At 36.7% G+C, this 25,246-nt stretch overlaps 1 pseudogene; it reads left to right on the top strand.

Moving 5' to 3' along the window:
* The first annotated feature begins 377 nt into the window (after positions 1-377).
* Positions 378-1,925, top strand: LOC100429817 (uncharacterized protein NECTIN3-AS1-like; annotated as a pseudogene).
* The last annotated feature ends 23,321 nt before the right edge of the window (positions 1,926-25,246 follow it).

The raw sequence follows: 25,246 nt of genomic DNA on the forward strand, positions 1-25,246 counted from the left end.
CATCTTCATAGCCCTGTAAAATACTGGATTCAGTGTCCCTGTAAAGCAGTAGTTTTCAAATTTTAGGATGCATAAAAATCACCTGAATTAGTAGGAAAAAAAAATGCAAATTCTTTACATCCAGCTTTCAAGATTCCAAGTAGGTCTGGGGTACTGCTTATAAATGAGTATTTTCACAAACACCCTGGATAATTCTGATACACATTCTGATAAGTTGTTAAATATATTACTACCCAGGAATTTATGATGTTTGGTAGAGTTTTTGTGAACTGTGGTTATGTGTGACTAGAAGGGACTCCATTGTCCATGAAGTAAGTACTTCAATGACTCTCTTTTTAGGAAATGTGAGATCTCTTCGGCCAAGAAGAACAACCTGAGGACTCTATTTCTGGAAGTAATTGAACTCCTTTAGTAAGTCCAGAGGAGAAATCTGAGATCGGTACGTCTTTTGTATCTGTGATAGCTAAGGATACATCACTTGAAAGATTCACTGTACTTCCTACTTCCTTCAGCATTTGACTCTTGGTCCTTGTGAGCTCCTTGTTCCTGCAAAGTTGACTGGGGTCACCATAGTCAGTCAAAAAAATCCATCAATGACAGAGATAGGGAATCTCCAATCTCTATCCCAAGACATGTTCTCAATGACTTGAGCACATCAACAGAATCTCCGGATGCAGAAGAGAGATTTTATCTATGGGAAAATGACCCTCTGAAAAGAAGTGTGAAATCATCAAAAAAGCCATTGGAGGGGACACCTGGGAGTCATGTGGCTGAGGTTTCACAAATCCCACCATGCTTCCAGTCCAGAGGAGAAATCTAGACCCACTCCCCGAAAAGTATAGGCATCATAAGAAGGCCACAAGGACAAAAAGAAGGAGGAAGGAGAAAATGGAGGCCCACTGCCCCCCTGTTCCTCCAACACCTTCAACACCACTACAAAGTGAAGAAGATGAGGCTGTAGACAAAAAGCCAACTCTACTCAGTGCCCAGGAAGATAATCCTGACCTTCTCCATGAAGTAGGGGTGGCAAAATCCTGGGATTGTCACTCTTCCATAGGAAAAATAATGACAGCTCTTCACCTGGAGTAGGAAGAATTGGGGGTAAGGAGCTTGAGAAACAAACTGGGATCATTGGTCCCAGATAGAACATACAAGAATTGGTGGCCTGGCACGGTAGCTCATGCCTGTAATGCCAGCACTTTGGGAGGCCGAGGCGGGTAGATCACGAGGTCAGGAGATTGAGACCATCCTGGCTAACATGGTGAAACTCTGTCTCTACTAAAAATACAAAAAAATTAGCCTGGCGTGGTGGCGGGCACCTGTAGTGCCAGCTACTCAGGAGGCTGAGGCAGGAGAATGGCATGAACCCGGGAGGCAGAGCTTGCAGTGAGCCAAGACTGCGCCACTGCACTCCAGCCTGGGTGACAGAGCGAGACTCCATCTCAAAAAAAAAAAAAAAAAAAAGACTTGGCTCAGAGAGTCATGTCCTTTTTCCTTTTTGCACATGGTTGTTGTCTTTGAGGGCTTTGAACTTATTTATTTTACTTACAGGACAGATTACAGTGTCTGCAGGAAGAGGGTTCCAGTGTGATGCATCAGGAATGTCAGATCGAGTCCTGAGAGCTCTCAGTGGCTCAGAAGCCCAGGCCCTCTTCTCCTGCAGTGACATCCTCGGCATAACCACCGCTCTGCTTTGGCAGTTTCCTAAGCTGTGTCTGCCAGACCTTCTCAAGGTCTAGAAGCAGAAGGCACCCAGAAGAAAGGGTAACAACCAGGCTGAGGCAGGGGGTGATGCTGAGGTCCTGAGACCTGGCCAGGCAAAATCAGAGTTGAGCCTCAGCAAAACGTGTAGCCACTTGAAATTGATAGAGCTTTCCTTTGTGTTTAGTTTTATGGTTCTCTCTGTATGTCATTGTTCCTCTTAGTTGAGTTTTTGCCTGTCAAAGAGATAGAGGACTGCTTTTATGCTGAGATCCTCAAGCCAAAACCCACAGTAAAAGCAAAATAAAACTTTGAGGCTTTCAGCTTTTACTCAGTGGTGGAATTACTTCCTACTTCCTTCCCATTAGGTTGAAGGTGTGATTCTCTCTGGAGAAAGTTGTTCCCAAAATTCATGTGTATTTCACTCAGGATTGAAGTGATACAATTTCATCATTTTCGGTAGTGTTTCCTGATACCAACAACCAAATGGAGACCTTTCATGTCCAACTCCTTTCATTTTCTTTTACCTTCGACTACAGATTCATTTTGTATTCTTCTTCACTATTTTGTTGAAATTCTGCCACTTTTTTTTATTTTTTTTTTTGAGACGGAGTCTCGCTCTGTTGCCCAGGCTGGAGTACAGTGTATGATCTTGGCTGACTGCAAGCTCCGCCTCCCAGGTTCAAGCAATTCTCCTGCCTCAGCCTCCCGAGTAGCTGGGACTACAGGTGAGTGCCACCACACCCAGCTAATTTTTGTACTTTTAGTAGAGAGAGGGTTTCACCATGTTGGCCAGAATGGTCTCTATCTCTTGACCTCAGGATCTGCCTGCCTCGGCCTCCCAAAGTGCTGGGATTACAGGCATGAGCCACCGCTCCCGGCCAATTCTGCCACTTTCTAACTTGAATAAGCCTCAGGATGTCCTGGTTGCTACACAGCTATCACTTCCTCCATCTCTAACCAATATTTGGTTTCTTTTTTGTCACTTGGTAGTAAGGTACCTAGCTCTCCCTTCTGAAATGTACCTTTGGTGTTCTGTAGCCATCTGTATTGAAAGCATAGTCACACAAGGTAATGTTTCTTCTTTGTCATTCTGTAGTCAGACTTTCACAGAATCCTGAGTTCTTCTGAGAATCCTAAAGAAGATAAGTTCTTTAAGAAAAGTTCAAGATCATTTCACTTCCCTCTTGTTCTGGTATGCTAGGTTAATCCTTTTCCCAGGATGTAAGAGTTTAAATTAATCTTACACCTTCTTTTGAGGGAGTATGTTTTCCTAAGAAGAGTTGAGGAGTTTCCCTGTAGCTTTATTACTTGTTGTTATTTCCTAATTGTCCCAGTTTCCCAATTCATGTAAGAATAATAAATAAAAATGCAAATATAAATAAATGTGCAAAGTATCTGCATAAGAAAGAAATAATATAACTTATTTTCTTTTTTCCTTAGCACTGACTCTGATGATTACTATACGAAAATTGGAAATGTGACCAGTATGTTGGTTCTTTTCATGCCTGGAACAAGGCTTTGTACTGTTGGAAGAATACAGGTTTCAGATAAGGAAAGATCTACACAAGCACTTAGTTTTGAAACTTTTCTGCTCCCATGTGTCTTGACTCCTTACTCACAACCAAGAGAAGGGGAGTTTACATCTCGTCTGATGCATTTGTAAAGGAGAAAGTATATGTTTCCAGGTTTCAAAGGTTGTGTTGCTGTAGTTGGGAAGGGAATAGAATGAGTTACAAGAGTGGTGGCAAATATCCTCAAGGATGCTTTGGAGGTAACAGGTTACAACCACATTTGAAAAAATTTCATGGTTTGGTGAGGATTTCAAATTAGAATTAGAGAAATTTTGCAAAATGTCATAGTACTTAGAGTAAAATAGGACACCTTTCTAAAGTCAGTCATACTTTGATACTTTTAGTTGTCTAAAAAGTGGTTGGTTTCTCATTTTAAACAGTATTGAGTTTTCTTGAGTTAATTGACCATGATAAATGGGTTTTATTACATAAAATTTCAAATTATTTAAACTATCTATATTTACATACATATTTTCTCCATTTAATACAAGAAGCACACTCCCAGGTGAGGCATAATGTACGAAAGTCCTGAGTCATACAGCCTGTTATTAAAAGCTCACCAGAATGCAGATATTAGTGTTGCTATTATATTTTATTATTGTTATTATTTATCATAATATATGTTTCAGGTTAGTTGTTCTATCATAGAAAAACTATTAGTGGGAACCTAGTTAGCCATATCTTCAGCCCCATCTACAATACTGATTTTCACATAAAAGTTATTTGCTACAAATTTGGTACATAGGTTTAAAATAAGGAAAGATCTATATAAGCACTTAGTTTTGAAATTTTTCTGCTCTGTGTCTTGACCTTTTACTCACAAACAAGAGAAAGGGTGTTTATATCTCCTCTGATGCAGTTTGTAAATGAGAAAGTGTATGTTTCTGTGTTTCAAATTTTGTGTTGCTGTCTTTATGGTTTGAATTACTAAACATGATTTATGACTTAATAAAGCTGCTTTTGAAAAATATACTTAGAAAAATAGTGTAGCTGTTTCAAAGTAAAAACAAATTTAAAAATAAAACTTACTACTATTGATGATAGAGCTTATGAGTCATTTAAAAAAACTGTTTCCCCTGCAAAGCAGATAAACAGTTTTGCACATGTATTATAAACAGACATAATTGACAAGTATAGAAGTGATCGTATTTAATGTATTTAGTTCTCTTTTTTATCCCCAGGGGAACTTAGAGAACTAGGTAGATATCAGATGTTGCTGTACTCATTGCTACAGGTTGATTAAGCTGAGATTAAACAGGTCAATAAAAGTTTTCCAGCAATTTTTCTAGATTACTTGTTTAGTCTGAAAAAGAATTATAATACAAGTTTTTAAACCAAATTATCGAACTACTAGTTTTGTGCTTTTGTCTTGTAAATGCGATTTTTTTGCTCTGGGTTCTTGTCCTAACGTTCAGTATCAAAACATTTCCTACTGACCATTTTGTTTTTGTCAACTTATTCTCATATTAGTGTCCAAATTCCAACTAATGCCTTTATTACTCACTGGGAAAATTTTAACATGAAAAAACCCTGACTAATGTAAAATTATACCCCCCAAATAAACCAATAAAAAGGGTTTACTTATTACCTGAATTTTGACAGAAATAGTAGAAAGTATCTAGTCCTTTCCTCTTATTTATCAGAGGAACCTGAAGCAGAGAAATTGAATAGCTCTCTCAAAGTGACATAGTTGGTTAGTGACAAAGCTAAAACAAATAATAGCTACCATTAGATTTAAATCTTGTGCTTATTCACACATCAGTCATCTTCAGGCAATCTGCATAGGGTTGGAATGATAGTTTAAGTTCAGAAAGGTCCCAGGACTGGCAAGTCTTGATGCAGAATCCAAACCTAGGTCTGTTAGTCTCTGAAGCCAATACTTGTTACATTGTACCTCTCAGTATTATAATATAAAATGCCTGTTGCAAGTCTAACTGTAATATTAAGAATAAATAATTTCTCTTATTTGCCAGAATTTAGATTTTAGCTTTAGCACATATACAATAAAAAGAGTCTAATTTTTAAAAAGTCCAATTAAAAAGACTATTTCTTTGGGTAGCATTTCTGTATTGAGCTGTAAATAATAAAATAGAACCTAAGGGATTGAAAAAAGAAAACTTCAGTGTAATATAAATAAACTTTTAATCATTACAACCAATTAAATTGAGACAATTACTTAACTGAAAAGTGATTAAGGAAAAAGGAATAGCACATAATCAAAGCAGGGTCTTTGACTTGACACGGTCACAAGACAAGGCACAACAAAGTCGAATTAGGCTCCATGGAAAGCTGATGGACTTAAAGGCATTTCTAAACTGTTTTCAGGTGAAGAGTTTGAGACTTGGGTAGCAGAAAGACAGGCTCTTCACCATAACCCAGTGACCCTTGAAATGAGTAAGTATACTCCTGCTAATGAACTCCAGGCTTTACATAGGAAATTTGAATTTTCTCACGCTTCAAAACATTCTTTTCATTCTGATTTGACAAGGCCTTTTTCAAGCAGAAGAAAAGAACAACAGAACTGGAAGATTCAAACCACTTGGCTGTGTGATCAAGGGATTTGGTTCTTCATTTTTGCAGATTCAAGACACGAGGACAAGTGCTGTTGTATGTGGGAGAGCAGATTGGTGCAGATTTCTTGAACTATTTTCTGACAGCTATAAAGAATTATAGCACTGCCCCCAGCCTGGAACCTTTGTGATGGACTGTCTCAGACACAGATATAGTTATCACCCTCCCGGTTCACAGTGCTCATCTAGAGAAGGGCTTTGACTATGATCCTTGGTTCTCCCATCCCACAATACCTTGTGCCTTAGAGTTACTCCTGCAGTTGGTGACAGGGCCATGATGGCTGTTTTAATAGGAGTTTCAATATTCTACATAAAAAGATAAACTTCAAAACAAATGACAACATTGTTTACACAAATTCCATAATTTTAAATGAATTCAACATTCTGCGATTCTATTACAAATGACTTCTAACGTGAACTTCACTTGTTTTCTAGTTGTAATCACCATTCTGATTTTAGAATGCCTGTGAAAGTACTCAGTACTGGATCCTTATGATGGTAACTCTTCTGGTGGCTGACACAAAAGATCCATTCACAGAAGAGTGATGAAACAGCAATTGAGATTTTTAATAACTACTGTGAGAAATATTCCTTTATACTTCTCCTTTTATTTGGAAGAAATAATTAAAATGCCTTGAAAAGTTTTAAAAAACACACACACATTTCAACCAGTATGTAGTACCAAAACTTCCTGGCCAACGATGCTCAAAAATCATCTCTAGCTAAAATTTATATACAAACAATAATAGATTAAAAAATAGAATAGTAATCATGTAACCTCTTCTCTAAAAGCTACCATTCACCTTAATTTAAAACGTAGTCTCATTTTAAAGTTAAAATTATGAAGTAAAGGTCTAAATCCAATTATATAAATTATCAAACCCTAAATATTTTGCAATTATATAATAAGTACTTGTGAAATATCTGCCTAAGTCTGGACTTAAAAAACAGATATTAGCTCCTAGTTTTGCCATTTACTACTCTGTAACTTTGGCTATTTATTTAAACTCATTTATCTCTAGTTTCCTCCTCTAAAAAAAGGAGGGTATTAACATATCAGGTGGTTTTTCTGAGGATTGGATGAGATAATATCTCTGAAAGAACCTAGTGACTGTTTTGTAGTAGAAAGCTTTTGCCATTATAATGTCTATTGAATTCCTATAAAGCAAAACGTTAACTCTACTAAGTGCTACAGAAGGGTAAGCTACTCATGTAAATTCTTATTTGAAAGGAAAGGAAATTTGTATCTCGGGAAATAATGTGCAGGCAAATAGATTTAATATGTGTTTATTCCCAATTTGTGTGTATCTAGAAAAATATTTTACCCCAGAATTAGACAAGCCAAAAACCCTTTATTGTTGCAACCTGTGAAATCCATATTAGTTGGGCCTTTGTTTTCATTTTTTTTGAGGCGCAGTCTTGCTCTATCACCCAGGCTGGAGTGCAGTGGCGTGATCTCTGCTCACTGCAAGCTCCGCCTTCCGGGTTCATGCCATTCTCCTGCCTCAGCCTCCGGAGTAGCTGGGACTACAGGTGCCTGCCACCATGCCCGGCTAATTTTTTGTACTTCAGTAGAGACAGGGTTTCACCGTGTTAGCCAGGATGGTCTTGATCTCCTGACCTCGTGATCCACCCACCTCAGCCTCGCAAAGTGCTGGGATTACAGGCGTGAGCCACCGCACCTGGCTGTCATTATTATTTTCTAAAAAGACTTAATTGTAAAGATAGTTTATTCAATGGCTGTCATAATCTAATGGTTATTTGTTCTGCTTCAACCCTCTTGAATGATAGGAGCTATTCTATTAATAGCAATACTTGCAGTATGGCAATGATTATTAATGAAATGAGGATAGAAGGACCTCTAAGATATATTAGAATTTTGAAGAAATTTTCATTGGAAAAGCTCCCCTATATTCTAATATTCCCCTTTTTCATTTCTTCTGTCCACCTGTTGAATTTTACACCAAGACTGACTATGTAAGGGACCGTTAAAGTTTTATGATCTGGAATTTTATTCTGTTCCACTCAAGAGGCAGTTATGGAACATCTGTGCCTAAACTGAAGCTATTTTATCTCAAAGTCAAGGAAAGTAAGCATAAATAAAAAGTAGAAGAACATGTCTGTGCTGTTAAATAATACACAATGTGTTCAGAGAAAATAAGACCAGCACTTACATAATGCCCACTGAACAACCACAAAGGTATCCAAAGGAGCTCAAGAGAATGTTATACAATGTGAGTAAGTAAGAACTGATGGAATGTCTTGAAAAGGAAGGATTATTGCAAGGTAGAATATATAGGATGGTTTCTCTGAATAGGTAACTTTCGAGCTGGACCTTGAGGGAAAAGAATATGGTATAGATTTATCCAATCCCACATGCAAAGAGGATAAAACCACTTTACTGGGTAGAGTTGTTTTGGAGGCTGGTCAAACCAAAGCACAACTGTAAACCAGATCCAGGACATAAAGCTGATAGAAATTGTGAAACCATTATGGACAGGTCATTATGCCTAAGTGTAGGCAGTCCAAAAGATGGGTCAGGAGCAGAAGAGAGAGCTAGAAAGTTAGGGTCTGAATACAGGCAGAAATGGTTTAAAGGCATTCACAAAGGCTGGAATAAAGAGAGGGCCCAGGACTTTTATCGAAAAAGAGAAAGGTCTATGGAGTGCTGGCCATGAAATGGTTTTGGTGGAGAGGTCCCTTCCAAATGAAAATAGGGTGGACAATATTAAAGGACATGAAAGCAAATAATGTAGATGAAGAGCATTATGTACAGATGTAGCAATTTCCGTCATATATTGAAGGCATGCAATAGCATAGAAATGTGTAGTGGGAGTAATAAGGAATAAGTTAGGGGCCAGTTGAATCGGATACTTGAATTCCCTACTTGGCTTTGATTTTATAGGTGAAAAGGAGCCACTGTAGATTCTCAATCTTCTCTAAGAAGATAACATTGCCCAAGTTAGTAAGCTCAAGAAGGAACGACTGTAAGAGATGTGCAAGGGCATAGACCTAGATTCAATACTGACCTCTAGGAATATGTCATTTGGTTAGCTGCCTTTCACTGCATGTGACCTAGATGATTGCCTCTTTTTCACCACTTGCTTGTAACTAATATATTTTTGTAAGAATAGTGGATAAAACTAAAGGAACAATTACAAAAAAAAAAAAAAAAAAAAAAACCCTTATGTGTAAGCACACAGTATTTTGTATTTTTAAGACTGGAAAATTATGATCTCTTGACTTATGGTTTTACATTTTACATTAGTCAAATGAAACATAAAAATTAAATGTGATACATTTGTTGGAAAGTTCCAAATATTTATTCTTCCATAAGACAACAGAGCAGTATAGCTTAGTATTTGAGAATGCATCTGCAGATAGTTTCTGGGTCCAATTCCTGGCTTTATCACTTAATATCTACCTTAAACAGAATTACCTTTTCCATGCTTTAGTTTGCTCGTCTGAAAAATAGGAATAGTTATACCTATTTTACAGGGCTTTGGTGAGAATTAAATGAGATAATAACACATTTTTAAAACTTAGAATGGAGATTAGCATAAAGAGTGTAAGCTCAACAAATATTCATCTGTTATCATCATACGGGCAAGATTTTTTTTTAAAAAATACTTATTTGTGTGAGGAGAGGTTGTAAGTTCTCCAAGGGGAAGGTTGCAGGAAGTACATGAGAAGACTGACCCTAAATGTAGGGGCTCCCAGAGTCACTAAATATTCTGAACATGGCTCAGAGATGGTAGAATCAACAAACCTAAAGGGATTCTATGTGGTAAAACATAAGTTATCTCAGTAAGCAGAACTCCAGTTATTTTATGACCATAGGACATGTTTTTTTGTTGTTGTGGTTGTTGTTTTTTTGAGATGGGATGCCACTCTATCTCCCAGGTTGGCCTGTAGTGTGCAATTTTGGCTCACTGCAACCTCGACCTCCCCAGGCTCAGGTGATCTTCCCACCTCGGCCTCTTGTGTAGCTGGGACTAATTTTTCTATTTTTTGTAGAGACCATGTCTCACCGTGTTGCCCAGGCTGGTCTCAAACTGCTGGGCTCAAGTGATCTGCCTACTTTGGCCTCCCAAAGTGCTAAGATTATAGGCACGCGCCACCACACTGGGCCTTATGGAGCATGTTCTTAATACCTAATTGTGAAGGAGTCCAGCTCACCTATTCATACCCAGTGCTTAGCATAGTGTCAACCACAATAAGTACATAACAACGTTTCAGTAAATGTCTGTTAAGTGAATGAGTAAATGATTCAGTGAAGAAAAGAATTCCAGTATGTATACAATTAGATATATCACTCATAGAAACAACAATTTATTTCATCCAAAGACAGCTTTTGCAGTCTTTGGCATTGAAGACAACTCTGATTGTGACACATTGGGGGAGATCCCCCAAAGAGATTGAGTATGAATTACTCATCAGTTAAATGGGATTGAATGAGATCAGCATTGGGCTGATTTTAGAAAATAAATTCAGAACTACTATATTCAGTGATTAAGAAGAAGTAATGCAGTCCTCTTTTTAGTCCTCTCAGTACTTTGCTTTAAAATGCACACAGGTGCACAGACAGACAGACAAACATACATGCACAGGCACAAATATGAAAATATATCACAGTTAAAATATCCATTTATTAATTTTTGTTTAAGTACTACACAGCAATCCACCTTAAAAATTAGTAGCTTAAAACCATGACAATCATTTATTTAACATATGACTCTTCAATTTGTTTGAAAAGACTTATCTGTGCTCCATGTAGCATCAGCTAAGGTGGTTAGAATTTTGACTGCAGGTTTCACTTTCAAGATGGCAGAGTCACATAATTGGCAAGTTAGTGCTTGCTGTTGGCTGGGAGCAAAGCTGGGCTGTAGGCCAGGGGCCTCAGTTCCTGTCTACATGGGCCTCTACGGACTGCTTGGCTTCCTCTCACAGCATGGTGGCAGTGTTCCAAGGATGAGCTTGCCAAGAGAAACAGGTGTAAGCTAGATTTTATGATCTAGTCTTAGAAAGCACCTAGACTCAATTCTGCTATAGTCACAGGCCACCTAGCTTGAAGGGGAACCTCTCCCCTATCACTCCAGCCCTTATCTCTATGGGATGACTGTCGGTGTCACTGTATTAGTCTGTTTTCATGCTGCTGAAAAAGACATACCCGAGACTCGGAAGGAAGAGAAGTTTAATTGGACTTACAGTTCCACATAGCTGGGGAGGCCTCAGAATTATGGCAAGAGGCAAAAGGCACTTCTAACATGGTGGCAGCAAGAGAAAAAATGAGAGGGATGCAAAAGCGGAAACCCCTGATAAAACCATCAGACCTCATGAGACTTATTCACTACCAGGAGAACAGTATGGGGGAAACTGCCCCCATGATTCAAATTATCTCCCACCGGGCCCCTCTCACAACATGTAGGAATTATAGGAGTACAGTTCAAGATGAGATTTGGGTCAGGACACAGAGTCAAACCATATCTGTCACATTGTTAGAAGAGCGTGTGGGACGGGAGATCTTGTGGCTGTCTTGGATAATACAGTCTGCCACAGTGAGCTCTACATTTTTGGACACTATTTAAAGGAATTTTTAATTCAGTCACCTCTGAGTTCCCAAAAGTGACCAGACTATTGTGGTATGTAGGAAATCTTTTCAGAAAGAAGCACATTATAAGGGAGGAAATATTTCTGTGGAGATTTCAACTAGATATAAAAGGCGCCATGAATAGAATAAAGGGATGGGGCATTCGCTGACAGATAATTTAACAAGAAGAACTGAGGGTAAACAATTTAAAAACTGAAGTTAGGAAACCCCCTCGCCCTGCTGATGTCAATGAAAGGGAATATTATAAGCAGCCAAGGACCTGCCGCCATGGGTCTTTTGAGACATCATAGAGTTCACATTGCTAAATCTAGCTTTTCCCTTTCTGTGACTAAACATTTTCCATGAAGACTGGAGGCTCAGAAAAATCTTATGACAGAAATCTGACCCACCAAATTGAAAGCAGACAAGAAAATAATAGGTAAATGTATATCTAAAGTATGTATCGACATTCTTAGTTAGTAAATGTTTATTTAGCTCTTGCAGGTGAAATATAAATAATCACTGGAGTATTCCTTCCAGGCCTGTTAGAGCTCAGCCAAAAACAGTGATCAGCAAATCAAATGCCAGAAGCTTTGACCCTTCTGCCAGAGGAGAGCCATTTAAATGGGCTTTTAAAGGATCTATTTTAGGGCTTTGTGTGGAAACCCAGCAAAATCAGTTTGCTGAAATCTATACCAGTTGGCCCAGGTGGCTTTTCCTAGTCTCTGCCTGCATCTGTTTTATTCACAAGTGCACTGCTATTGATTTGTATAATGAGGCAATAGCATACAAGTGATAGCTTCCCCAAAAGCCATATCCTTTCTCTGTCCAGGATTTGGAGCAGGAAAGAGACCATAAACAATACATTTTCTTCCTCAAAATATATTTGTCACTTTCAGCTTGCTTTCTTCCATGCCAAGAAGACTATCAAAGGCAAGTTATAATTGAACATGACAATGTTTGTCTCTTTCTTATGGAATGTTAACTTAGCAGACAGAATCTGCCCTGGCAGAAGAAAAAATTAATCGTGTTTGATCTCTCACTTTACTGACCTCTGAGAAGTTTTCTTGTCATTTGTTTTCCACCGTTGTATTAACTGATCTAATAGGCTTCAGTAATTTTCTTTTGTTTAATCATTTAGATTCCTGATGAAGAACCAGGGTAGTTACATGATGATGCATTTGTAAAAGTCATGTGCACTCTGTATCTGACCACTGTCGTCAGGATGGGGAATCTCTGGTACCTCAAGGGAAAATGCTAGACCTGAAGAATTAGAAACACACATAAAAGAAGCATTTTTATCTCTTTATGTGAGCACTTCTTAGAATGGAGCTGTGGATGCATTTACCTAGGAGAGCTGAGGCAGAAACAGGATCATATGACTATCAATGTCATTTAAGCCTTCTTGCCATTTACTGATTTGTATCTGATAATTTATTGAGTCTCGACAACTTCATGTACAGGATTAAAGGCATTGCCTTGATCACAGAACCTAAATTTCAACACCTTCTGAGGCTGCCAGGGCATAGAAATTGTGCGACTGCATTAACTGCTAAGGTTACTCCCTGACACTAGGCAGGGATTGAAAACAAACTTGGAGTTTTTATTTCATCTCCTTTGGTGATGACAGTCCATAAGGTTGAAAATTGTACATTTTTTGTGAGTAACACAAGTTCTTTAACCTATGACCTGTAACTGATTGCATGCACTTAACATTGTGTTTGGAAGCGTGTTCCAAAAGGGTTATTTTGAAGCTCGGTGTTCTCTCTTCTTCAAGTTTAATTCTTTTTCTATTCCAAGTTCCATTTGTGTTTTCGAATGACTACCTTTGCTTTCAGAGAAGTCATTCTAAGATGTCTTGAAACACTAATATGACATAGACCACATAAACAGTTTAGTATTGCAGTGTATATGCTTCTTTTCTTTCAGAAGAAACGTTAAATGAACCTGTTACATTTTGCTTTAAGGACTTAGACTTAGAAAACCCTTCAAACAGCATGACTTCTTTAGACAGGTAGTAATTTATTGTTAGGCATTCTGAAATGGTTTGCCTGGCAGAAATAAACATACAATAAAATTATCCAAAAAGCATTCAGGTGAGTGTTTTGATTCAATGATTGACAGGAAAATTTAGAATTTGAATATTTTGTGAATTGTAGTAGCATCTTTAGCATTTGAAGGGATATGATGACAAATCAAATGGAAAGGAATTTTGATATTAGTATGGAAAATGTGCAGTTATGTAGAAGATACTGAAGGTATTGAAAAAAGACTTCAACAAGGAACTGAAAATTATATTTAAAATCCATGAAGATCAAGGACACTTGGTGACTGACAAGTATTAATAGAACTATTAAAGATGTTTTGTAGCAATTGCACATGACATTTTTCAGCATTTCTCCAATGATTTTAATACAATTTTTTTGTCCGATTGAGGTTTAGAAGATGATATGTAAAAAGCCAAAGGCTACATGATATGAAAAACGTTTTAATTGTCTAGCTGCCAATATTTTAAAATATATATACACGTGTATATACACACATACGTGTTATATATATACACATATATATGTATATGATATAAAACATTTTAAAACTTTGTGCACGCACACACACATACACACACAGAGAAAGAGACAGAGAGAGACACCCACGTTCCACAAAATAAATCAGCAAGATAGGTTGTGATTTTGTAACTGGTAGGAAAGACAAAGGCATATCTGATTGGAATATCACACACTAAAAAAAATAGTACATTTATCTATATCAGACAGAACTAGACTCTTTGAATCATAATTTTATATGCTGTTTTTTTCTAGGAAGGAATGTGAGAAAACACATTTTTATTTTAGGGGACCAACACTATACTTTTCTTCAAATGAATATTTTAATAGTAGAAAATCAACACAATGTTAATATGAATAAGAGTCCAGTGTTAGAGTAGAGATGTTATAAAGATTAATTAATTGAAATTTCTTTAACATTTGTCTATTCCAGGATTTCTCAACCCTGAAAGTCAAGTATACAGTCAATGTTTCTCAAACTTTGTGAGCTTTGGAATCACCGGAGAAGCTTCTTAAAAATATTTTTGCTTGAGCTCCACCCTCAAAGAATCTTATTGAGTACATCTGGGCTAGGCTTCAAGAACCAGTGTTTTTAACAACATTCTTTGCCCTCCTCCCTAAATGTGTTATAATGTACAACAAAGTCTGAGAACTACTGGAACAGACAACATACACACACTATGATAGGATACTGTGGGACTTGAATGATAGGACATTAATTTCTTTAAAATGTCAGCACTTATCTAAGTCTATGGTCCACAGGAAGTATTTTTTCTAGATTTTGCTTCCAGATTATTTTGTTTTTTACTTTTTCCATAATTCCTCTAAGAAATATTCAAAATGTATTTAGATCTCACATATTTAATTTATGAAAGGACCAGACCATTAAGATTGGGTTACTTCTATTAATGGCTTTGTTTTAACCTGTTACACCTTTCTTTTGGCTTTGGTGGCAGGTGAAAAAAAATCACAACTGTCTGTATTGTACCTGGACAGGTATTTTAGTCAAGAGAAACAGTATTGAAAGATGCAAGGTGTTTGTATGTTCTTACTCATAAGTGGAAGTTAAACAATGAGAACATATGGGCACAGGGAGGGGAACATCACACACTGGGGCCTATCGGGGGTAGGGGGGGCAAGGGGAGGATAGCATTAGGAGAAATACCTAACGTAGATGACGGGTTGATGGGTGCAGCAAACCACCACAGCACATGTATAACTATGTGACAAACCTGCATGTTCTGCACATGTATCCCAGAACCTAAAGTATAATTTAAAAAAAAAAGAAAGATGCAAGATATTTCATGTAAAGTGCCATAACTTCTTTACCGCTGCATTAAACACACACATTAATATTCCTTTCCAACTGGCTATTTGCCCTCAAATCACTATCCTATTAATTGGCAAGAACTGAAGACAAAGGATTTTTAATAGGCTTGCAACAAGGCTGATGATGGTGCGAAATAGCTAGGCCAATCCTTTGGGTGGAGACTAACAGTTTGTGAAGAGAGTGCTAGCTTTGGTTGGATAGCTCTGATTGTTTGAAGCATGAAAAAAGATGGTATAATTGATGTGGTCAGGCCACATTTTAAGGTATGCATGATTGGAAGACAAAGAGGTGGGGTTGCTGACCCTAATGAACAAGTTATTGGGAAGGCTTTTGAGAGGTGACATGGTGTGTTCAATATAGCCACAGAATCCAGAGCTAAGTTCAGGAGTTTCGATCACAGATCTGTCACTAGCTCTCTGACCGTTGACAAGTCACTTATTCTCTCTGGTCATCATTTTCCTTTTTTGTAAAATGTAGATAATAATAATACTTACCTGTATTAGTCTGTTTTCATGCTGCTGATAAAGACATACCTGAGACTGGTCAATTTACAAAAGAAAGAGGTTTAATGGACTCACAGTTCCATGCAGCTGGGGAGGCCTCACAATCATGGCAGAAGGTAAAAAGTAGGTCTTACATGGTGGCAGACAGGAGAAGAGAGCTTATTCAGGAAAACTCCCCTTTATAAAACCATCAGATCTCATGAGACTTATTCACTGTTACGAGAACAGCACAGGGAAGACCCGCTCCCATGATTCAATTACTTCCTACTGGATCCCTCCCACAACACATGGGAATTGTGGGAGCTACAATTCAAGTTGAGATTTGCGGGGAGCCACAGCCAAACCATATCACTACCTCAGAGGAATTTTATAGGGGTAAAATAAGTTGATACTTCTTTTAATTGAGGTAAATAATAAATATTCTCAAATATCTTACACATATTGAGAGGAGGAACTATTTGAGAAGGAAACATTACCATTAAAATAAGAATGGTTTCTCTGAATGCTACATCTAACGTGATGTATATCGGAATTCTTTTATTTATTGAACCATTTATTCATTGTATGGACATTTATGATTATTTATTATGTGCTTATTGTACTTGGTAATGTGTTAAGCACTGGGGAGAAAAAGGTGGATTAGACACCTTCACAATAAGGTGTTAGGAAACATGACTTATAGTCATAATAACTATGTTACCTTGTTATTAAAAGGGAGTTACTTCAATGAATTAATTAACTTTTAAAATTAGTGAATATTGGAGGCTTAAGGAAGTCCCAGCAATTTACTGCTCCCAACTTCCCACCTTTTTCTCACTGGAGTATCTAACTAATAAATAAGATGAAGGAGTAAATTATATGGAGATCAAGATATTCAATATAATTTACTGAAATTGAACAATGTGGCTTCTACCTATAAGGAAGCTTCCTAGTACTGAACTCCAGAATGAGTGAGACTTACCTAAGTCACAGTAAGTGCTGCACCACACATGCCTCTCCTGTAAGGAAGGACTGTTGTCTCTAAATTTATCATATGACTTAGAGAAATTGAGAATACAGTTTCTTTATGGGGAAAAGAAGAGAGGAGAAGTAGCTGAGCAGCATATTCCCTTCTTTTTCTTCCAAACTCACCGATTATTTTAAGTCACTCCTAATTCCTTAGGGAACAGTAGGTTAGAGTGAAGAGAGAAGTGTTACATGGAAGGATATCTAAAGACTGGCAAAAAGTTCCCCTCCCTGTTCTCTAACACTTTACTCTATTTTTAGTGCTTTAGTTTGCCAAACGTATTCTATCATTTATTCTTCTTGATACACATATTCCTATTTTATAGGTTTCTTTTCTTTTCTCTTTGTTATCCACCGTTTAGGAATTTTATAAAAAGGGACTTTTGATTCTAGACACAATGGAGTAAAGCCTTAGAAAAAAAAAATACATTAAGCAATTAACATAAGAATTAAAGGTAGATAAAAGCAAGTGGACTAGGTACAGATCTTAGAACTGGAGGAATGATCTTGTGGTGAGTTTCCTGTTTATTTTTTATTTATTTTATTTTTTAACACCCTTCCTTCCCCCCAGCATGCTGCGGCAAATCCTGAGGAGAGGAGCCCCGTGAACTCTCCTCGCCTTACACCAAGAAAGTGGCAACAAAGAGGTAGGACCTCCTTACTTCCCGCTATCATCGCAGCAGCAAACACCACAGGGTTGAGCCCTGTAAAACTGCCCTGCCCTGTTGCCCTTCAGAATGCCAGTAAAAAGATGGACCTGCTACCACTCCTCATTGGTGTTGAAGAGGCAGAACTCATAAGGGCCAGAACACTGGCATCAGTGCGGGGAGGCTAACTTTCCAAATTTCTAACAAGAACACCTGGAAGGGGAAACCCTGGGAACCAAAGTCAGAGAAATGATAATGGAAAACAAGTAGCCAAAGAAAGTGACCATTTAAATCTGCATTTAAGTCTTGGACAACTCCCAAGTTGTTCAGGCATGAAACTAAATGGAATCAGCTCAACAAAAACTTTGAAAACCGAACTTCAGTGAAGCCCAGTGTCTAGGTTTCAGTTTGAACTCTGAGCAGTTCACACACTGGGCAAACCAGATATGATTGTACATTCTTTGAAAATTAAATTTATATGGGAAAGATAAACCACAGAATATGGGCCAGGATATGTATTTACTGCCTGTTAAACAAAACAAAAAAATAATGTTCTACAGAAGATTTAAATAGGATCCAGTGCCTCAGGATATAACATTTGAAATGTCCCAGATACAACCCCCAAGTATTCATGTACAAAGAATAAGAAAAATCTGAGCAACTAACAGGCAAAAGAAAGTTAACAAGCACCAACTACAAGAGGACTCAAAGGTTGGAATTATCAGGAAAGAAACCTCTGAAGTAGTTATTTAACTGTGCTCCAACAAGTAAGGGCAAACATTCTTAAAAACAACGGAAAGATATAATTTTCAGCAAAGAAATAGAAGCCATACCAAAAAAATACAAAATAAAACAAACAAAAAACTCAAACAAAATTTTAGAACAGAAAACTAGAATAATAAAAATTTAAAACATCACTGGAAGGGCTCAATAGCAGAAAATAGATGTGAGAGGAAGGGGTTAGTGAACTTGAAGATATAGCAATAGAAAATATTCAGTCTAAACAATGAGAGGAACCGAAGAAGGAAGGCAAGGAGTCAGAGGGTTGGAGAGAGAGAGAGAAACAGAGCCTCAGGTATCTGTGGGACAATATCAACAGGTCTAAAATTCAGGACATAAAAGGAGAAGAGAAAGTTGAAAAAAACACAAACAAAAAACTCAAAGTGTATATGGAAGACTTAAATGACATCACCAGCCAGCTTTACCTAATTAACATTTATGGGACACTCCACCTCACAATAGCAGAATAAATTCTGTTCAAACACAGATGGAACATTCATCACTAAGATAGTCCATATTATGAGTTACAAAGCAAACCTCATTATATTTAAAATAATTGAAATTATTGAAAATATGCTTTCTGATTATAACAAATTAAACTAGAAACAGTAACAGAATCATATCTGGCAAACCCCCCACATACTAGAAAATTAAATAAAACATTACTACCTATCAATGGGTCAAAGTGGAAATCTCAAGGGAAATTAGAAATAATTTTGAACAGAATAAAACTGAAAATATAACCAATCAAAATTCATGTGAATCAGGTAAAGCTGTGCATAGAGTGAAATTTATAGCATTAAAAATTCATATGAGAAAAGAAATGTCTCAAGTCAACAATTTAAGCTTCTTCCTAGCAAAATGCAGAAAAGAGCAAATATAAAAGCAGAAATCAATAAAATTGAAAACATAAAATCTATATAACCAAAAGCTGGTCCTTTTTTAAAAAATTCATAAAATTGACAAACCTCTGGTGAGACTGACCAAGAAAATATGAGAAAACACAAATGATCAACATGAAGAATGAAAGAGGGAATATTATCATGGATCCAATAGGTTAGAAAAAGAGGAAATTATGAGCAGCTTTATGCACATAAATCTACAGCTTAGATGAAATAGACCAATTTATTTGAAGATGCAGATATCAAAACTGAATTAAAAAGATAGATAATATGTCTTCCTATAGCTATTGTAAAACATATGTAAAAGCCTTCAAAAAATTATTTCCAAGCTAAATGGTTTCACTGGTCAGCTCTACTAAATAAGGAAAAAATAACATCAATTCTTCACAATCTGTCTTAGAGTTAGAAAAGGAGAAAACATATTTAGCTTACTTTGTGACATCAGCATTACTTTAACATCAAACATAGCATAAGAAATGAAAACTACAGATCAATATTCCTCTTGAACACTGATAGAAAAATCTTCAACAAAGTATTAGTGAGTCAAATCTAGCAATATATAAAAAGAAGAATAATTATGAGCATGTGAACTTTATCCTGGGAAAATCTTAAGATACTAGAAACACCAGATTTATTTAATACACTAAAATTAATGCGTGTAATCACATTAACAACAGAATTAACACATGATCATATCAATAGTTGCAGATAAAGCATTTGACAAAATTAAACATCCAATTGGTGACAAAACTCTCAGCCCACTTGGAATAGAAGGCAACATCTGCAATCTATTAATGGACATCTATGAGAATCTTACAGCTAACATTGTACTTAATGGTCAAAGACTGTTTTCTCCCTAAAATCAGAAACTAGGCAAAAATGTCTGTTCTTACCAATCCTATTCAATATTTTATTAGAAATCTAGCAAATGCAGTTATGTCTAGAAAATGAAATAAAAGATATTTTCCTTTTATTTTCTTTCTAAATGATTAGAAAGAAAAAATACAATCATTCTATCTTGCAATGACACGATTGTCTGTATAGAAAAATCTCAAGAAATCTATTTAAAAACTACAAGAATTAATAATTGGGTTTAGTAAGGTTGCTGTATACAAGAGCAATAGACAAAATTCAATTTTATTTTTATACACTAGCAATGAACAGTTAGAAATTGAGATTTTTTTAAAAAGCAGTAATATTTATGATGATTTGAAAATGTAATACTTTGAGATAAATATAACAAAAGATGTACAGAATCTGCATGCTGAACGTTAGAATACTTACGATACTAATAACCAAACAATTTGTATCAGAATAGGTAAAGAACTCTCAGAACTCAAAAATCAGAAAATAAACAACTCAATTTGAAAAAATGGGGAATAGATTGAAACAGTCACTTCACTAAAAATTATACACAAATGAGAAATAAGCACATGAAAGGATATTTTTCATCATTAGTCATTAGGGAACTGAAAACTAAAACGACCAGGAGATAGCATTTCACAGCTATTTACTGGGCTAAGATTAAAAAATACCCATAATATCCAGTGTGGATGAGGATGCAGAGCAAAGGGAACTCTCATACATTGGTGATAGGAATGCAAAATGGTACAGCCATTCTGGAAAATATTTTGGCATTTTTTTTCAAAAGCTGAATATATACTTATGCTTAGCTTTTTAAAAAAATGCCAAAATATTTTATGACATAATCATATAACTCAGCAACCTCACTTTTAGGTATGCATATTAGAGAAATCAAAGTTCATGTTCACACAAAAACCTACACATAAATGTTTATAACAGCATTATTAATGATCTAAAACCAGAAGTATCACAGATGTCCTTCAGTGGGTGAATGGATAAACAAACTGTGGGGCATCTACATAATAAAATACTAGTACCAGTGACAAGGATGAACTATTGATACACTCCAGAACTTAGGTGAATCTTCAAATAATTATGCTAAGGTCAAGAACTTAAACTCACAAGATTATATACGGTATGATTTTATTCATATAAAATTCTGGAAATGTTCCCCCTCTACCTTCCAGAAAAAAAAAAAAAAAAAAAGAATAGAGAACAGAACTATGTTTACCAGGGCTTAGGAGTGAAGAGGTTGTGGAAAAAAAAAAAGTGGCAGTAGAAGAGATCTTTCTCGAATACTGCAACTGTTTTGCATCCTCTCTATGGTGATGGTTGAAGAATCAATATATGTAAAAAACTCACAGAACTGTACGTCAAAATTGTGAATTTTACTGTTTGTAAATAGAGTTTCATCTGAGTCATCATCACTGTCTCATGCAGAATTTAAAATAACTCAATGTACTTGCAACTCTATAATATAATCTGTAGTTATATCCTAAATGAAGTGTTTCAATATTTTACTTTTATTAATATATTTTAATATTTAGCTGAGAACTTAATAGATGGCCCAAAGGATAATATGACAACTCATAGCTTTAAATTCTGGTGTTTTCAAGGATTTTAAGCCCCCAGTATCTCTTTTTCATATACTAAATTATCCAGTATGCATTTTAATTAAAATGATAATTTATATAAAGTTATTAATAATTTATCTTCAGTAATGCTTTCTTTAAACTAGAATAATATGAAAATTCTTTCATATTCTTCTTAGTATCTATTTCTCCACCTTTCTAAATTTGTTCTGACATATAAACTTTTATTACTACCAGAGAAGACTTAGATGAGAGCTTTACTTAAATTGAGTGGCTGTGCTAATGTTTCTTTGAAATAAAAAAGGTGTACTGGAATGTTCCACCTAAAAAAGCAATACTTTTTCAAAACTAGAAATCAGTATAGTTATATTTTCACAAACTTTTTTATTGCGAGGTTTCAAGACCAATTAGATGTCATAAACTAAGAACCTGAAATTTTGCAAGCTAAGATAGTCTGCCACAGTTTAGATGCCTTTTGCCAGAGTCTCCAATCAGCAAGGTCATTAGTCACAGAGAATTGTAGCTCAAGGAACACATAGTTTTGGGGCTCCGAAAGTAGATAGTGTGTGTCAACTTGATGTACAGCCTCCAATTCAACCTATTGGTTGGTCCCCATTCACAGGATACTTATTTGCAGATTAGCAGATAAAAATGGCAACACGAGGCACATGCTGTCTTCGATATCCGCGAGTATAATAAAGTGCTGTTTTGTTTTTGGTGGGAGAAGGGGAGAGGTAAAGAGACAATAGTTTTCCTTTACTGCTGGAGACATCAAGAGTTATAAACCTGCCCACATGTTTCTAAGAGTTTCCTTGGTGAAGTTTCCTCCTCTGAATTTCACTGGAGTTTATCTACAACCCCTACTGATAGAGGTTTGTTAACATGACAATCAGGGCTATACAGACTGAGGGTTATGATTTGCCAACCTACAGGACATCAACTACAGGGTGAAAGCTTTTGACAACATGGGGTAGAGGCTCTTGGGCTAAACCCTAACCCCTCATTGGTGGCAAATAACAGTGGCGTTTAAGTGCCTTAGCAAAATATTGGAAGCCTGGCCACATAAATGCAAATTAGCCTTAGTAATCAGGTGCCAGTGGCTAGGAAATAAGGCATTTGTCGATGCCCAAGGCAGCATACCAAGTGCTATCAATCTGTGCAATGGATTAGATTCAGTTACAATGTCTGAAACAGCTGGGGCTATGGGAGTAAATACTGATTTAATTGGTGATAATGGCGCTCTAACATTCAGCTGGCACTTTCACTTGCCATATAGGCAGTTGCATTTTTTACCACCCTTGATGCTTTTAAGTCTTTAATCACAGAGTGGCAATTTCTCTTTTTTTTCTCCTGGGATTCTATACTGTTTCTGTTGGAATACCTTGGAGGGAACTGGGGGATGGATTGGAGAGCCACTTAGGTGTTTCCCTAGCATGTCTCTAGGAAGACACAGTACCGATAAATATTTAGAGTCCAAGCATGTGAAACATCAATATCAATTACACACTCAGCAGTGAAAGCCACAACACTGAATTGACAACACAGTCTGCTCCTTGAGGACAGGGACATCTTGGCCCTACCTCTAGTTGGCTTTCTCTTTAATGTGGTTAAGTTTGGATTAGAGGAGAGAGGACAGGGGTCACATAGGGAGACAATGACTTGGCTCCAGTAAGCAAGTCATATTTACTTTCCATTTTGAGTGGTGCAGCAGCTTTGTGTGGCTAAACCAAATGAACCTCCACTGTCTTTGATCCCATCAAAAACCAGTATGAAGCATGAAGGTCATCACAACCAACACCATCAATTACTGCTTTGGAGGTCCTTGAACCACATTGGTTTCTAGTTGGGGTCTCCAGGTTTATGTCCTTTGCCTGACTTGGTCTTGATTCTCATCAAGGCAATTTTTATAAAGGAGTCCACCTTAATCTGGGGTATCTGCTGCCATCTCATCAAGGTAACTTCTCTTAAATTCTTACTTTGTTTCAACATAAGAAATAGGGGAATTTTTCAAAGCAGCAGGGCTGACAGAATTTCTCCAGATTTTCTGAAAACAGTTTCTCATTCTCTAGTGAGTTACTTTCATCAACATTGCAAACCCAATCCAGGGTACTAAGAGTCTGAATAGTAGTCAATGCCTCCTCCATGACTTCTCACACATGTTTGCCTGTCTCAGAGAAATCTCCCCAGACAGGCACAGTCTCTTAAAGAAGCCAGGATCAAGTGAAGACATCTCTGGGACTTCTTACTGTTGCCTTTGAATGGATTTAAGATTGCCGTGATAGACTGTGGGAAGGGCTGGGTCATACACAGCCCACCTGTTGCCATCTTTTCTTAACAAGCATTGTGCATACCCACCCACCCACCTCAACCCTCATCTCCTGATTGAATCAATCAGAGTTCCAATGATTTGCCTGCTTTTCTCTCCATAATGCTCACAAATTTTCCTCCTTGAACACTTAGTGGGTGTGCCCCTCAGTAACTTGCCTAAAAGGAAACAAAATATTATGCTCATTCAGGATGAATCTTATATTACAATAAGGTGGACCTGAAACTGACTGTGAGACTGACAAAGAAGTCTCCTTGCTCTCCCATAGGCAGCTGTCTTTGAACTAACTTCATGCTGTCCAATCGACAACCATCTCCCCAATTTCTCCTCATTAACAGGCAATAAAGTGGAGGACCACTTTCTGCACAGTTAGCCATACAATTTGATTAAATGTTTGATATTGATCAGTTTGGTGGGGGCAAGGGAAACACAAAGAGACAGCAGTTTTTCCTTTCCTTTTCCATCTCTGCTATCTTCCCCTCTGGCTTAATATGGAGATAATTGATTCTGTTTTCCTTTTAAATCACACAGACTTCTATTTAAAAGGAATCTGGGAAAAGAAGGAAATCATAAATTTCAATTTCCAGAAGGAAGAATTCACTTTTACCTAAAATAATTTAATCAAAAGAAGAATGAGACAGTAAACTCATGTATTTTTGAAAAAGAAATGTGAGGGAGTTGTTGGATATTGAAGTCTGAGAGGAGCTTAATAGTTTCTAATTGTTCCTGAAATGTCTGGGTGAATTCTGATTAAATTTGACATAGGCATAGGCATCAATGGAAGAAAGCAAGATATAAGACACTGGACAACTTACAAAGAAAGGTCAGTCTTTCATTTCTCTGCATTTTCTCAGTACGCACATTTGAAATACTTGTTTTGAGTTAGTTTTGGCATGCTAATGTGGAATAGAACCTCCAGGTTGAAAGCCCAGGCTTGGAAATTTGATAGACCTAGTGGTAAGTTCCAGTCACATCACTTGCTCCTATGGTTTTATAAACATTTCTCAATCTTTTTACACCAAAATTTCTTTAGCTCTGTGACAACATGTAATTTATATGATCGTTGTGAAGATTACAGGATGAGATAATATATGTGTGTAATTAGTACAGTGTTTAGCACATGAAATTTAAATTGGTGATACTATTTTTATTAAAAGATGATGATCATAACAAAATATTTCTTTGGTCTTACAAGGGTAGATAAATATAGCACAAGATTAACAAGTTTGAAGAATGGTAGCTTCCTACATGGCATAAACTCAGAAGTCAAGAATTCTCTTCCAAATAACTGTTTATAA

This window comes from Macaca mulatta, chromosome 2 (assembly GCF_049350105.2).
Source record: "Macaca mulatta isolate MMU2019108-1 chromosome 2, T2T-MMU8v2.0, whole genome shotgun sequence".
Lineage (NCBI taxonomy): Eukaryota > Metazoa > Chordata > Mammalia > Primates > Cercopithecidae > Macaca > Macaca mulatta.